The sequence below is a fragment of the Balaenoptera borealis genome, assembly GCF_965194805.1.
Source record: "Balaenoptera borealis genome assembly, chromosome: 18".
In the NCBI taxonomy this organism is placed as follows: domain Eukaryota; kingdom Metazoa; phylum Chordata; class Mammalia; order Artiodactyla; family Balaenopteridae; genus Balaenoptera; species Balaenoptera borealis.
The window spans coordinates 7872084-7886476 of NC_138877.1; the positions used below are offsets into that span (position 1 = coordinate 7872084).

Here is a 14393-nt window from a genome sequence, read left to right on the forward strand (position 1 = left end):
GACAGTTGCTACATCTCAATAGACACACAATACATACTTGGCTTCAACGGGAAAAGAATTGCTTAAACTAGAACATAAAAGCGTAAGAAACGACGTTCTGTGGGAGGGAGAGAGAGGCTCCTGTGTCGTGGGGATGGGTTCTCGTGTGCACCTGGTGATTCGGTGAGCTCTTCTCCAAGGCGGGGAGAAACCTGCACTGTTCCAGAAAGTGCCGGGCCATTGTGCAGGCTGCTAAGAAATCCGAATTACATTGAAATATAGTTAATATCCCAACGTCCTCTGCCCCTCTTTCTTCCTGTTTTGATCAGAGGGTTTCAGACCCATCCCTGTTGGTGGAAGAATTTTTTTAGTTCTTTCTCTGTCTCACCCATGCCCCCAAATGATTCCATCAGTTTAACGAAGGGAAAAAAAACAAACCAGTAATGATACACAGAACCCCTCACTACAACAGTACCCCCTGGAAAAAAAAAGTTTATTTGGATTTTTATTTTAAACCATTTATCCAATGTTTGCTTTACTGCACGTTAGAATCACCTGGGGAATTTAAAATCATCTCTGCACCCTGGGCACTGGACTCAAACATCAGAATTTTTTTTTTTAACTCTTCAGATGATCCCAAAGTGCCACTGAGTTGAGGACCAGTGATCTGAACCAGTATGGCTCAAGTTCGTGGTCCTAACAAGCTCCCAGGAGACACCAGAGCTGCTGGTCCATAGACCACACCTTGAACAGATGCGGCCAATGTGTATTTCTTGCTCCCTGATGCCAAGTGACTTGTGGAGAAATAGAAAATGTTGAAGGCAGCTTAGGCAAAATGGACATGGGGAAGCGAGAAAGCTCCTTTGATTGTAGAATATCCCCCAGGTTGTTAAGAAATGATTCCTAGGCTTCCTATATAGATGGGGTTGACAGCTCCAGTTTAGGGGAAGACCTGGACTTCCATAACCTAGAATGTTCCAGACCAAAAGGACCTGGTAGGTCATGGGGTCCAGTGATCCCCAATCCTGGCTGATTATCAGAATTACCCAGGAACTTTCTAAAAATTTATGTTGTCCTGGGCTCCACCCGAGTAGCTACTCATTCAGCATATTTTATTTTATTTTATTTTTTAAATTTATTTACCTCTTAATATTTATGTATTATTTGTTTTATTTATTTTGGCTGCGTCGGGTCTTAGTTGCGGCATATGGGATCTAGTTCCCCAACCAGGGATCGAACCCCGGCCCCCTGCATTGGGTGTGCGGAGTCTTACCCACTGGACCACCAGGGAAGTCCCTCATTCAGCTTATTTAAAAATAGCCGATTTGAGTTCAGACAGACTTGGGAACCACTGATCTAGTCCACGCCCAGCCTCACCTCCTGCCCCTCACAAGTACATATTTTATAGAAGAGGAACCCCGGGCATGGGATTCTCTGTGACAAATTGGCATTTTTCTGCTGTGAGAACTGACCCAGCCAGAAGGAAAAAAAAAAAAGCCTGAGTGAGCAACAGGGAGACCTCCTTCCAGGTCACAGCATTTGGGGAGCCAGATTCTGGCTAATAAATTCAGACGATGTGTCTGCCTTTGCTTTCTCGGGCTGACAGGCTAATTTTATGAGACAGTAAAGACAACGGCCAGGTACACGGATAGCTACTAAACACGGAGGCTTGGCCCAGCTGGAAGGGAAGATTTTGTGCTTGCCCAGAACGCATGCCCACACGCAGGAGAGGGCGGTGATGGCCCCCCTGGGCTGCCCACCCCTCCAGTGGAGCTGGGCGTGGGCCCTGGTCATGGCTTTCTCTCCTCCTATGATTCTCCAGGCATCCTTGTGTCCTTTCAAAGACAGAGGGTGAAGGTTTTTAAAGCCTCACGACAAATCCCAGCCACAATCCAACCTATGAGTAGAAATACTTCTGCCTGCTCCCCTGGGACTTCCGGCAGGCCCCCCGCCGCCCGCCACCCCAGCCCCCTGTCTTGTCAGGATGCTCCCATTCTACCTGCCTGTGTCCATCCAGCTCTGCTCACAATGAACGTACGAGGGACACGGGCTACTTCCAGGTCTGCCTGATGCTCCACACCCAGACCTGGGGCCTGCGTGTCCCCAACTCTGCCCAAGATCCACTGAAAACACCACCTGAGTAGCCCCCTTAGAGATATGGCCATAATTATTCATGTGATTTTGTAAAACCACTAGACTCTTCCCTCTTTGAATGCTTGATTTTTTTGTTAAATTAGGCATAAATATTCAATTTGAAGTCTTAACCCATATTTAATCATTCATCCATATGTTTATTTCTTGAACACATATTATGCAGCAGTAAACACCATATTTGTGTATTTTAACGCCACAGTCCTGTTGGGTAGGTATGATGGCTGCGTTTTACATAGAAAGAATCTGAAGTTCAGAGATTATGAGCTATTCAATCAAGATCACACAGCTCGAAAGCCATTTAACTGAGGTTTGAACCCAGATCTCTCTGGCTCCAAAACACCTTCTCCTTCCCCCAAATTTGCCTCCGAAATGACAGTCCCTCTCCTTTCAGAGACAGAGGAAGGCTGCTAATTGTAATTTTTTCTGAATTTTATTTTACTTTATTTTTATACAGTAGGTTCTTATTAATTATCTATTTTATACATATTAGTATATATATGTCAATCCCAATCTCCCAATTCATTAATTTTTTTAATGAAAGATTTTTTACGGCAAAGACAGGAGAAAGCCGAAAGACATACACCAACAGAAAGTGGTTTCAGCACATAACAACTTACTATTCATAACTGGCTAGCAGACCCATAAATCGGTAAGCTAAAATTTATACATCTGAATTTCTCTGAGACGCTTCCTGTGACTCTGCAGTCTAATGAGGGCGCGAGGTCGAACACTTCACAGACCCCGAATTTCTCCTCCTCTGCATAGACCTGCATCCCTTGCGCTGTGACAAGGGCTCGTTCTGCACAGGCTGCGCGGCTCAGCACCGATTTGGGGAAGGATGGAAGAGCAGGATGACGAGGGTGATCTGCACTGCATCCCTTTTGGAAGGGCTTATACTTCCAGGCTGTGGCCTATTTCTTTAAAATAAGCTTCGTATTTGGCAAGCGTCGTAGATTTCCGGAGAAGCTGCAAAGAGCGTACGGAGTTCTCACTCTGTTTCCCCTCCTGTTAGCATCTGCATTACCATGGCTAATTATAATGTCCGGTAATTTTTAAAGTGATTATGTTCTCTCTCCCTGTGGAGTGTGGATAAGCAACTGCTGGTCATGCAGCCACAAGGAGTCTTGGGAGTCACAGCCTCGGTGACCTTGATCCCCTGGGTCTGAAGTCTCAGGGCGGGGTGGGGAGGGGTGAAGAATAGGATGGCTTTGCAGGGGTCCCTTGGGAGGATTAAATGAGGCCATAACGGTGAAAGGCCCCAGCATGGTGCCTGGAACACTTGTTGAATATGAGCCTTGTACTTTGCCTCGGAGCAGCGGTTTCCATCAGGCTGTGTGGTTCCCTGTTCTGACTGTGTCATTCCCCAGCACCGCTGAGCCACAGCCTAACTTGTGTTCACTTAATATACTCTGAAGATTTGTCTCCTCCCTGCTTCCGTCCCTCGTCCTTTCCCCATAAATCCTGTTTGACAAATTCAGGCCAAGGGCAGTTATTCTCAACGGAGAGATTGCTTCCTCTTCCGGGACTGCATATTTCAGAGCCGTTGGCCGGGCCAGGTGTTCCCAGCCAAGCTGACGAGCGGCCCTGATGCACAGCTCATGCCAGTTGAATTCTCAAGCAGTGGTGGAAAAACACGGAAACTGTAGAGATTAACCAAGGTGGTACAGAGTTGAAAACATTTCTGCATCGGTCATGTTACTGGCGGCGAGAGGAAGGTGGGGACAGAGAGGGGTTGGCCTTGGGGGGAGAGAAGGAGAGAAACCAGACATAATTAGAAAATGTGGCTTCTAGACATTTTCCTCTCCTTCCTGATTTATTTTATGTCCCCTTAGCTGGATGCCAAGCTGGCACACGTTTTCAGAAATGAATGGGATACTTGAAGGCTTCAGAATGAAAATGACAGTCTTCAAGTGCATACTTGGTGACGGAGGCTGCCTGCGTCTGTCTGCTCTCTGAACAAGAAGCCTCCTCTGTGCACATCTCACCTCGCCCACGACGTCTTGGAAACCAGCAGATGCCCGGAGGGAACCCGCTTGGGGCTGTGCCTGTATAATGAGGCTTCTCTTTAAGGCGTTCTTTCTTGTTCACCCCGGTCCATTGAGAAGATTCCACTCAACGTGAGTAGTTGCTAAAGCCTATTAACAACAACTGTCCGTATTCCTTAATTAGCACAAGCGAACGTGAAATTTTAAAAATTTACATGTGTTATTTTCTTTTCTCTCTCTCTCTTTTTTTTTTTTTTTTTTTTTAGCAAACAAGGTTGTCCTTTGATGTGCGTCTCTCGTTGCATGCCCAGTTTTTTAACTGAGCGTGCAAGGAGAGCCCACTCCCTGCGTTTTGGGTCTTTGGCAGGAGGACCATGCGGGTGGAGGGAGTCTGGGCTGTCTGCTCCTCAGCCAGGCAGAGCAGACAGCCAGGAGAAGCAGGAGAGAGATCTTTCTGAAGTGGGAGAAACAAGACAGAGAACTGTCAAACTCCCACTGGCAGCTGCTGTTCAAGTCGGATGTGGAAGGGATCACACATAGCCAGCTTCAGAAGTGATCAGGGAGCCAGAGGTTACACACCAGGATTCTGAAGGGAATTATGGCTATCTTGAAAATGATCATGTATAGAAGGTTCTAGAAATCTAGGTCTTTTTTTTTTTCTTCTGCATTGAACATAGCTTGAAAGAAGTCATTGTTTATCGTGACCGAGATGTTTCTATCTGCTACCTGTTGAAATCAGGGTTGACCTACACTCCAAAGTGAGATAACAGAAAATATAGATGTTTTTTGGCACACAGAGCCATCGGTATGTGGGGAAGGGCTTTGAGTTTTATCTGTAAGTTGCAAAACGGTGATTTTGCTGCCTGCGTCTCCATTCCTTCTGGGCAGATGCAAACTTTTGCAGATGGGATCTCCTGTCTTCATTATTTTCTTTCCTTCCTCTTTTATTTTGCATTTTCTCTCCTTTTGCCCTTTCTCCTCTGAAAGGTCCAGAGTTCTGAAGAAGAGGGTGAGAAAGGAGGGAATGGTCAAGGGTCAAGTTTCAAAGGAAGGACACAGAAGGAAAAAGAGAATAAGAACAGCTTTGGCCCAGGAGTTAAGAAAGCTGAGCTTGAGTCTGAGGTCTGACACCAAACAAGAACAACAACAACAATAATAATTTAAAATAATAATAGCGCTTACTGCATATCAAGCACTTACTACTGCCAGGCATTATCTGGACTTTGGATTTAACCTGCCAATTGAATGAGTGAGGTGGGTGCACCCCTGGTGCCCACGCTGCAGATGAGCAGACAGTTCTAGATCTCTAGGTGGCCGCCCATGGTCACGCAGACCTCAGAGGCTGAGCTGGAATTTGTGATCACGATACTGCGTCGCCTCCCTGGTGCACGGGGGCAATTAATGTCCATCCCCTCAGTCTCTGCACAACGAGACGGTCTTAACAGATGCTTTAAAAGCTCCTTCCAGGCCTTCCTTCAATCAATGCCAGCGCTACCTTCTTCTTCCACTAGCCGTTTTCTCAAGACGTAATACAAGAATGTGGCACCCTTGGCTACTTGAGGCCATTGGAGGCAAAGGGAGAGGTGAGCGTTTAACACCCAGTGTTGCCTCGTCACACCGCTTCCTGGGCCCTTTGAGAGGAGCCTTCACATTTCAAGCAAAATATTCGTGTTCAGCAGGTCCCAAGCAGAAGACCTTGCTGGAGATCCCTGCAGATGAGCACTGAAGCTTAACAGAGTGTAGGAACAACACCAAGGTGCCTGGAGAATAAAGCAACCGTGGATGAACCTTGAAGACATTATGATAAGGGAAATAAACCAGACACAAAAGGGCAAATGCTGCATGATTCCACTCATAGGAGGTACCTAGAGAAGCTGAATTCTCAGAGACAGAGCACAGAATGGTGGTTACCAGGGGCTAGGGGAGGGGGACGGGGGGGGCTGTTAGTGTTTAACGGATGCAAAGTTTCGGTTTGAGAAGATGAAAATGTTCTGGAGATGAAGAGTGGTGACGCTTGTGCACTGTGAATGGGCTTAATACCACTGAACTCTCGCTCAAAAACGGTAAAATGTAAATTTTATGCTGTGTCTATTTTTCCACAATAAAAAGAAAATAAATGACTATATGAAAAAGTGTCTTATCGTTTGTTTATGACTGTATAATATGCATTTGTTGAAAATTAAATACAGAGAAGTTTAAAAATCAGATTAAAATTACACAATTTTCACCAACTAGATTGAACTATAATTATGACTTCTATCCAAACGTTTCCCTTTGCAGCTATCTAATATATATACAGAAACTCAAATATCTGAGTTCATACTGTATGAACATTATTTATTCATTCCTCTTCACTTAACATTGTATAGTGAGCATTTTCTAAACAATTAAAATTTCTTTGTAAACATGATTTTGTAACGGCTGCCTCCTAGTTCAGGCGTGCTGTAATTTATGTAACCCTCCCTCTGTTTTTGGACTTTTAGGTTTTTTTGATTTTTTTACTTTGTAAATAGCATTAAAGCAATCGTCCTAGGACACTCATCTTTGCCTGCCTCTGATCATTTCCTTAGGACACGTTCCTAGAAATAGAGTTACTGGGTCAAAGGACAGGTTATATATTTGAAAAATTGTTTCACTATTTCTGTGTGTGTGTGTGTGTGTGTGTGTGCGCGCATGAACTAGTTTCAGAAGCCCTGTCCCTGTCCTTTGTTTGTCTGGGGACTGTTTGAAGCCCCTGGAATCTCATCCTCTTTAGAGGATGCTGGCTGAGTGGCCCTCACATTCCGGCTCCCTGAAAACCGCCTTTAGGGAAGATGTGTTTGAATTCTGATCAGACCTTAAACCAAACCTACAGATCTGAGCAAAGGAGTCCTGTTGGGCAAAACTGAAAGAGACAGGGTCTGAGGTTTTGTTTGTGCAAACATGGCTCGTTTCTCACAGGAAGGTGTGAGATTAGGGCGAAGCTCAGCTGCCCCAGCTCTGTCCTGGCTGCTGACTAATGTATTCGGCGCACTTCCTGCTCTGAAGGAGAAGGAAAGTGAAAACTTGCTGGAGCTCCTTGGATGCTGGTCCACAAGGGGTTAAAGGTAGCCTGGACCACATCGACCTCTGGGCTCCCCTGCATTGTGTCACTTACTCCCAAGGGACACACACAGACCCACCCTAGAAGGGGAAACAGCAAATCTCTGATCCCCAGGAGACTTCTGGTTTCAAAAGTCCTTCTTGCATCTTTTCATCAGGGTCTGCTGACTCTTTTCTCACTGTTTCCCGCCTTCTCTGTAACTCCCTTCCACTCTTCAGAGCTCAGCTCAAATGCGATTTTCATGTGGAAGCTTCTGCGACCCTTTTAAACTAGATCAACACTCTAACGCACTTTTTTCACAGAGCTTTTCACAATTTGTAATTATCCTAATTTGGGTAATCATTTGGTTGATGTATCATTTAATGTTTTCATTCAACAAATATTTTTTAAGTGCCTCTGTGTGCCAGGAACTGTACTATTTGCTGGGATTACAGGGATGAGCAAAACAGATTTGGTTCCTTTTCTTGGGGAGCTTACAGTCCAGTGGGAAATACCCAAATAAAAATCTGATTGCAGTTTTCAATAAGGGCTATAAAGGGAATGAAGTTGGTGCAGTGACAAAGATTGGTGGAGGGACCCCATCAGTGGAATGATTCTGAAGGCCATCCTGAAGACGGAAGAGTAGGAGGAACCAAGAGTGGGAAGAGTCAGGGGGAAAGAGGGAAGCAGCAAAGTGTCCACTGGAGCTGGTAACATGTAGGACGGTGGGGCCCCGGACAGTGTTTCCCAGAGTGCAGTTTGTTGTGAAGTGAATGGGTGGTGAGGAATTAGGAAGTATGTGCATAGGAAGAGCAGTGTGGGCTGTACAGGGGGATAGAAAAGTCAGGTGGATGGAGAGAGATGAGACGGGCCGAGGGAGGAACTGAAGTTGGTTTTCCAGATTTTCTTTCTTTTTTTTTTTTTTTTTCAAATGGGAGGTAGTAGAAGGTGTTGATAAGCTGTGGGATGACTCGGGGAGAGAGGGAGAGATGGTGCTCAGAGAGGCAATAAATGGAGAGCTAAGTCCTTGAGGAGATAAGATGGGATGGAACCCAGAACAGAGGTAAATAGATGGGACGTTTATAGGAGGAGAGCCACCTCATCATTGTTTAACCCTTTATTATGGAAAATTTCAAACATATAAAAGTAGAGAGAACAGTATAATGAAACCCCATATACCCATCACCCCAGCTTCAACACATAGCCAATTGCATGTCATCTGTATCCCACTCCGTTTATCACCCCTTTCCCAGGTTATTTTGAAACAAATCCAAGACACTCTAACTTTTCATCTATAGAGACCTTAGTAGTATCCCTAAAAATAAGGACTTAAAAAAATTACAACAAAACTATTAACACACTTAAAAATTAGTGATTTCTTTTTTTTTTAATTACATATTAGCATCTTCCCAGCAATTTTTTTTTTTTTTAATCTATTCATGGCTGTGTTGGGTCTTCGTTTCTGTGCGAGGGCTTTCTCTAGTTGTGGCAAGCGGGGGCCACTCTTCATCACGGTGCGCGGGCCTCTCACTATCGCGGCCTCTCTTGTTGCGGAGCACAGGCTCCAGACGCGCAGGCTCAGCAATTGTGGCTCACGGGCCTAGTTGCTCCGCGGCATGTGGGATCTTCCCAGACCAGGGCTCGAACCCATGTCCCCTGCATTGGCAGGCAGATTCTCAACCACTGCGCCACCAGGGAAGCCCTAGTGATTTCTTAACGTCACCAAGTACCCAGGGTTCAAATTTCCCTGACTCTTACATGTTTTTTATTTTTTACACATGACTTGTTCAAATCAAAGCCAAACAAGGTGCACGTGCTGAATTCGGTTGATATGCTTTTTAAAGTCTCCTTTGAGCTATAGGTTCCCCCTCTCTCTCTTTTTTTTTTTTTTCCTTAACATCTGTTAAGAAACCAGGTCTTTGTCCTATAGAATTTCTCACATTCTGGACTTTGCTGATGGCACACCCAAGGTATGATTTGACACATTCTTTCCTCACCTGTAAATCCTCTAAACTGTTCGTTTACATCTTATTACATCAAAGGCTTGATCAGATTGAGGTCTGACTTTTTTTTTTTTTGGAGGAGACAGAGGCAAGAACACTTTGTAGGTGCTGCTGTGTCCTTCCTATGACATCACATCAAGAGGCACTGTGATGCCTTGTTGTCCTGGGTCTTGTGCTGTTAAGATGGGTCAGTGGGTTTCGTGCTATCAGCCTGCTCCACTCACTATAAATTTCCTCATCAGCTTTTTGCTGAACGGTTTTAGCAGTTACTGATGGCCGTTGCCTGGATCCATTATTTCATAAGGAATTACAACATGATGCTATTCTATCATTCTGTTATGGGGTGAATTAGGTCCCCCCCAAATTCATATGTTGAAATCCTAATCCCCCATATCTCAGAATGGGGCCTTGTTTGGAAATAGGGTCGTTGCAGATGCAATCAGCTAAGATGAAGTCATACTGGAGTAGGGAGAGCCCCTCATTCAGTACGACGGTGTCCTTAAAAAAGGGGAAATTTGGACACAGAAACAGACTCGTGCCCAGGGAGAATGCCATGTGAAGATTGGAGGTATGCTGCCACAAGGCAAGGAACCCCCAGAAGCCAGGAGAGAGACCTGGGGCAGATCCTCCCTAGAGCCTTCAGAGGGAGCATGGTCCTGCCAACACCTTGATCTTGGACTTCCAGCCTCCAGAACTGTGAGACAATAAATTTCTGTTAAGGTACTCAGACTGTAGTACTTTCGTAGAGCATCCTAGGAAGCTAACATGTGTTTCTTTGGCAGTTTTTGATGGTAATTCTTAAAGAGAGAGAGAGAGACTTTCTCTTGTCAAGTATTTGGTTTTTCTGCTATACTAGAACTAGTATCTAATTACTAGTTTGGGAATATTGAATGATTTCCTAGTATCCTCCAAAGGTGACCAGTGGGGTTTTGTAAACTTAATATTATTATAAACCATAGATTTTAAAATAATTGGTGGGTGCGTCTCAATCCACTGCAGTTATGAGTCTTTTTGATGATCAAATCGTCCTATTTTGGCCAGAGATTGTCCCTTCCAGATGACTCTGAGTCCTTTGGAAGAATCTTCGATAGTTTGATGGCTTTCTTGTTTTTTGGTACAATAAGATGTTGCAGGTTCATCTTTCTACAGACCTGTAAGCTGCTGTTTCCCCCAGGGACTCTGATGCTTTTTAGTGGGAAATGATATTTAGAGACCACGGTCTGGGCGCTAAAGGTATTCATTGCTACCAAGCTGATTACTGTTTCTAGACCTTTTCAGTGGATAGAGCTAGAAAAAAATTTTTGTGAAAAATCATGAGTTTATAATATTTATGTCTTTTACACTGCAAATTATAGTTCTTAGTCATGAACTGCATTCTAATTTTCATTTCTCCTATTCATTTTACTAGTTTTAAAGGGAGACAAGAGGAAGAGGGAAGGTAGAAGTGTGAGTATGCTTGTAGGTTTGATATTAACTAGATGTTTGCCCCTCCAGACTCTGCCGCCATGAGGGCAGGATGATGGCTCTTTGTTTCCCACTTGTATTTCCAATGCTGGGCTGTGCTTGACATTGAGAAGGCACTCGCCAGTGTACAACGAAAAGGAGGAATGAATGAATGAATGAAAGGGTGAATAAAATACAAAAACTGCCCCTTTTGCCCATCTTATGACTGCACTGGGGTATATTCAACCTCTTACCTTCGTTCCGTCCTTCACCTCTCTCCAGGCTCAGACCTATACTTAGGGGAGCCATTTGGAAGTCGAAATTAAACTGTGAGTTGAAAAAAAAAGAAAAAGAAGTCACAGAAAGGGCTTGTCTACTGCCACATCCGGAAGGTTAATGCGCTGTGCCTGTCAGTAAGGGGTAGGGGGAGGACACAGCAAGAAAACGTTAGCACTTGTTGACAGCTGCTGGGAAGACTGGCTTGGCTGGTGGGCATTAGTGCAGGAACGATGATTTGCTAGTTTAAGGGAGAGAAAACCGTCCACGTAAGTCCCTCCCTCTCCATTCCGCCCCATTCACAGACTCAGCTGACGGCAACTTCAGGCTCGTTGGCTAGAGTCCCCCGGTCAAGGCCACAGTTCCCTAGAGCATTCCCGGCTCCAGCCAGCCCGTGCTCGCCTGGCTCAGAGGACCAGTCCCGCCGCACTTCACAGGACCATCTCCCTACTTGGGCATGCACTCAGTGGAGAGGCTCTTTGACCTACAACCCTCCCCACGTTGTTGGACTCTCACTTCTCCTGGCGGGACCCCTGAGGGAAGGAACTCTGTCTTTCCTTTCTGGATACTAGGCTCCTAGCACCGTGTCTGGCATATTTTATTTATTTGCATTCATTCATTCGTTCATTTATTTATTCCGCTACCTCATTTCAAAAAGGATTCAAGGCACTGTCAGCTACGGCTGAAGGTGTTTGCTAAATGAATAAATGCAGGTGCACCGGAAAGAACAAACGAGTGGGTGACTCCCGGACATTTCCATCACACTCTGAACTCCTCCTCAGGATAAACTCCAGTATTACAAAAGGGGGTGACCAGTGCAGAGCGCAGGGAGCCCTTCTGTCCCCTGAACGAGGCATTCCCCAGCTTATAATACAAACCAGCACTGCAGTGGCTCTTTGGACCTCCACTGATGACTCACAGCCTGCCATAAACCAAACCTCCCGGGGCTTTTTCATATGAACCACATCTCTGCCTTGCCTTTGTGCGGTCAACTTTTTTTTTAACCTGCTGAATATTATTCTTTTAGATAGAAAATAGATAAATAGATAGATAGATAAATGATAGATAGATAGATTTAGCTATAAACTGTCTATTCAGAATATTAAATTGGTTTGAATCTAGTTTGGGTCTCCCAATGTATTGGCCCTTCCTCCTAGTTCTGTGTCATCTGCAAGTTGGTAAGAATGTCTTCACTTACTCTAAGTTGTTGGTAAAGCCTTATGATCAGCCATGTCTCACCTTTAGGATTTCCTGCTTCTGAATTCTTACAGACATGTTGCACTAATCTTCTGTCACTTACATTGAATTTCTCTTTCTCCATTTGTCACGTTCCTCCTAAAAGATATCATGAGAACTTCGCAAAATACCCCCTGAAATCCAGCTATACTTTCTCTATGCCAATCCCTGGATCTATCAAAAGGATTTTGCATCATTGAACCATGGGGTTGGAAACATATGTTAGATGTCGTACAACTCAGTACTTCACTGACGGGGAAACAGAAGGCGAGAGTACCTGCATAAGTACTCACGCTGAGCACTCACACAAGTACCTGCACTAGTACTCACAATGAGTACTCAGTACTCACAGGAGTACTCCTTCATTCAGGTCAGGGAAGTGCTCAGTGACAATGTCTTGACTTGAAGCCTGGGCTCCTGACTCCACATCCAAGTGACTTTACAAAATGTCCTGCCACTTCAAGAGAGACCATGCAGACTCCTAGCGACTGCCCCTTGCTTTTGCTCACAACCTATTAAATAAAACTCCTTCATAATGTTAGGAGGCTTTGTGTGATACTGAGAGAATTGAAGCCAAGGGAACGTCCAGGGCTTTAAATACGCTAAGTCTCTGGATCAGACGTTTTACGTTCCAGAATACAAAAACAACCTACGTGATCCTGAAAACATGGCAAGCAGTGTTTGGGAAAGTCTGAGAACAGTTTCTGGAGAGGATTGGAATTGAGTAGACTTTGAGGAATAGGAAAGATTTTGATAGAAAGAAAGTGCCTTAACATTGGGGAAACTGGAGCCACAGCAGCTGGGAATGCACCTTCGGGACAATTACAAGAAACAAGGGGATGGTATCAGCTCACCTAACTGGAGAGGACAGGGGTCCACTAGGACAGCCAGATCCACAGGCTCTAAAGACATGATGTGGATGTTTCTTTCCATCTCTCAGCTCTGCTTCGTGTGCTGACTCCTTTCTCAGGGAGGCTGCCCCAGCAGTCGGTGACAGCGGCTATCACAATCCTAGTGGGGAAAGGGTGCCCTTTTGCCAATAATCCCAGAAATGTCCCAGGGAGGGCTCTCATTGGCTCCCCTGAACAGGGTTGCCAGATGTAGCCAGTAAAACTACAGATGCCCCATTACCTTTGAATGTTAAGTATATTCCATGTAATATTTGGGATATATACAAGAAATTATTTATTTTCCAAAAACCCAAATTTAAATTTGAATCAAATTAAATAGCATCCTCTATTTTATCTGGCACCAATCCACGTGGCCAGGCAGGTGAGGAGCTTAGCCGGTCCACCCTGGGTCGTGTGCCTGTACCAGGGATCCCAGGAGTGAGGTCACCCTGAGGCAGGAGATAGATGGGCCCCAGGGTAAGCAGCTTGAGTTCATTCCCTGTGGACAGAAACTCCAAAATATCAATAGTAGGACAATCGAGAGAGGAGGCTGGGCCCTGTCCAGATAAGAGATAAAAGACCACATATTCCTCATTCCCGAAATCAAGGAGACCTCCCCGACTACACATGCACAGAAAGGCTCCTTGGAGGTCAAAAGGGAGGGGGCACCACCCCATAGTAAGTGATGTCAACTACCCATAGGCCTCTTTGCTGGAATCCATCTTGGCTAAGAGATGCGCGCGTACATATGGGAGGACCCTGAGATACACCAAACACAGACTCAGAACCAGGCAAAGCAAGATGATTGGCCAAAGGAAACCCAGTAGAAATGCCCCATAAAAGTGATTCAAACTACCACGAGGGTGCAACTCCCTCTGAGTCCACCCGTATGTCTATCCACACATACTCTTTTTCCTCCTAATAAACACTTTGTTTCACTACTTTCCACCTCTACATGGAAATGCATTTCTACGCAGCTGACGGGCCAGGCCCTTGTCACCGGCCACTGGTCCCTGGTGGTCTAGTGGCTAGGTTTCAGCACTCTCACTGCCGCTGCCCGACCTCAAGTTCTGGCCGGAAACCAAAACCCTGCTTCAAGCCGCTGTAGGCCGAGGCCATCGGAGATCAACCCCATCCTCATGCCACGGACCAGGAGTGGGGAGTGGTCAGCAATCATATGCTTCCCCACAGAGGCACCGCTTGTGGGGCAGACAAAACGGCAGATGTTCACCATAGTCAACTCCAAGACCAAGATAAAAGAGCAAATGGGACTCGAGCAAGTGAGTCTTGCTTCCCTGTTATCCCACAATAATGCTGGGACTTCACCACCTGCTTTTTCTGGGTCCCATGACTCACGCCCACTAGT

At 45.4% G+C, this 14393-nt stretch overlaps 1 long non-coding RNA gene across 4 annotated transcripts in view; it reads left to right on the top strand.

The window, feature by feature from the left end:
* LOC309615469 overlaps positions 1-6250 on the top strand; it is a 270174-nt gene extending 263924 nt beyond the window's left edge. For all 4 annotated transcript variants that reach the window (XR_014236826.1, XR_014236827.1, XR_014236828.1 and 1 more), the window contains one exon: positions 3966-6250. This is a non-coding gene — a long non-coding RNA (uncharacterized lncRNA). The remainder of the gene's footprint in view (positions 1-3965) is intronic.
* Positions 6251-14393: the final 8143 nt, after the last annotated feature.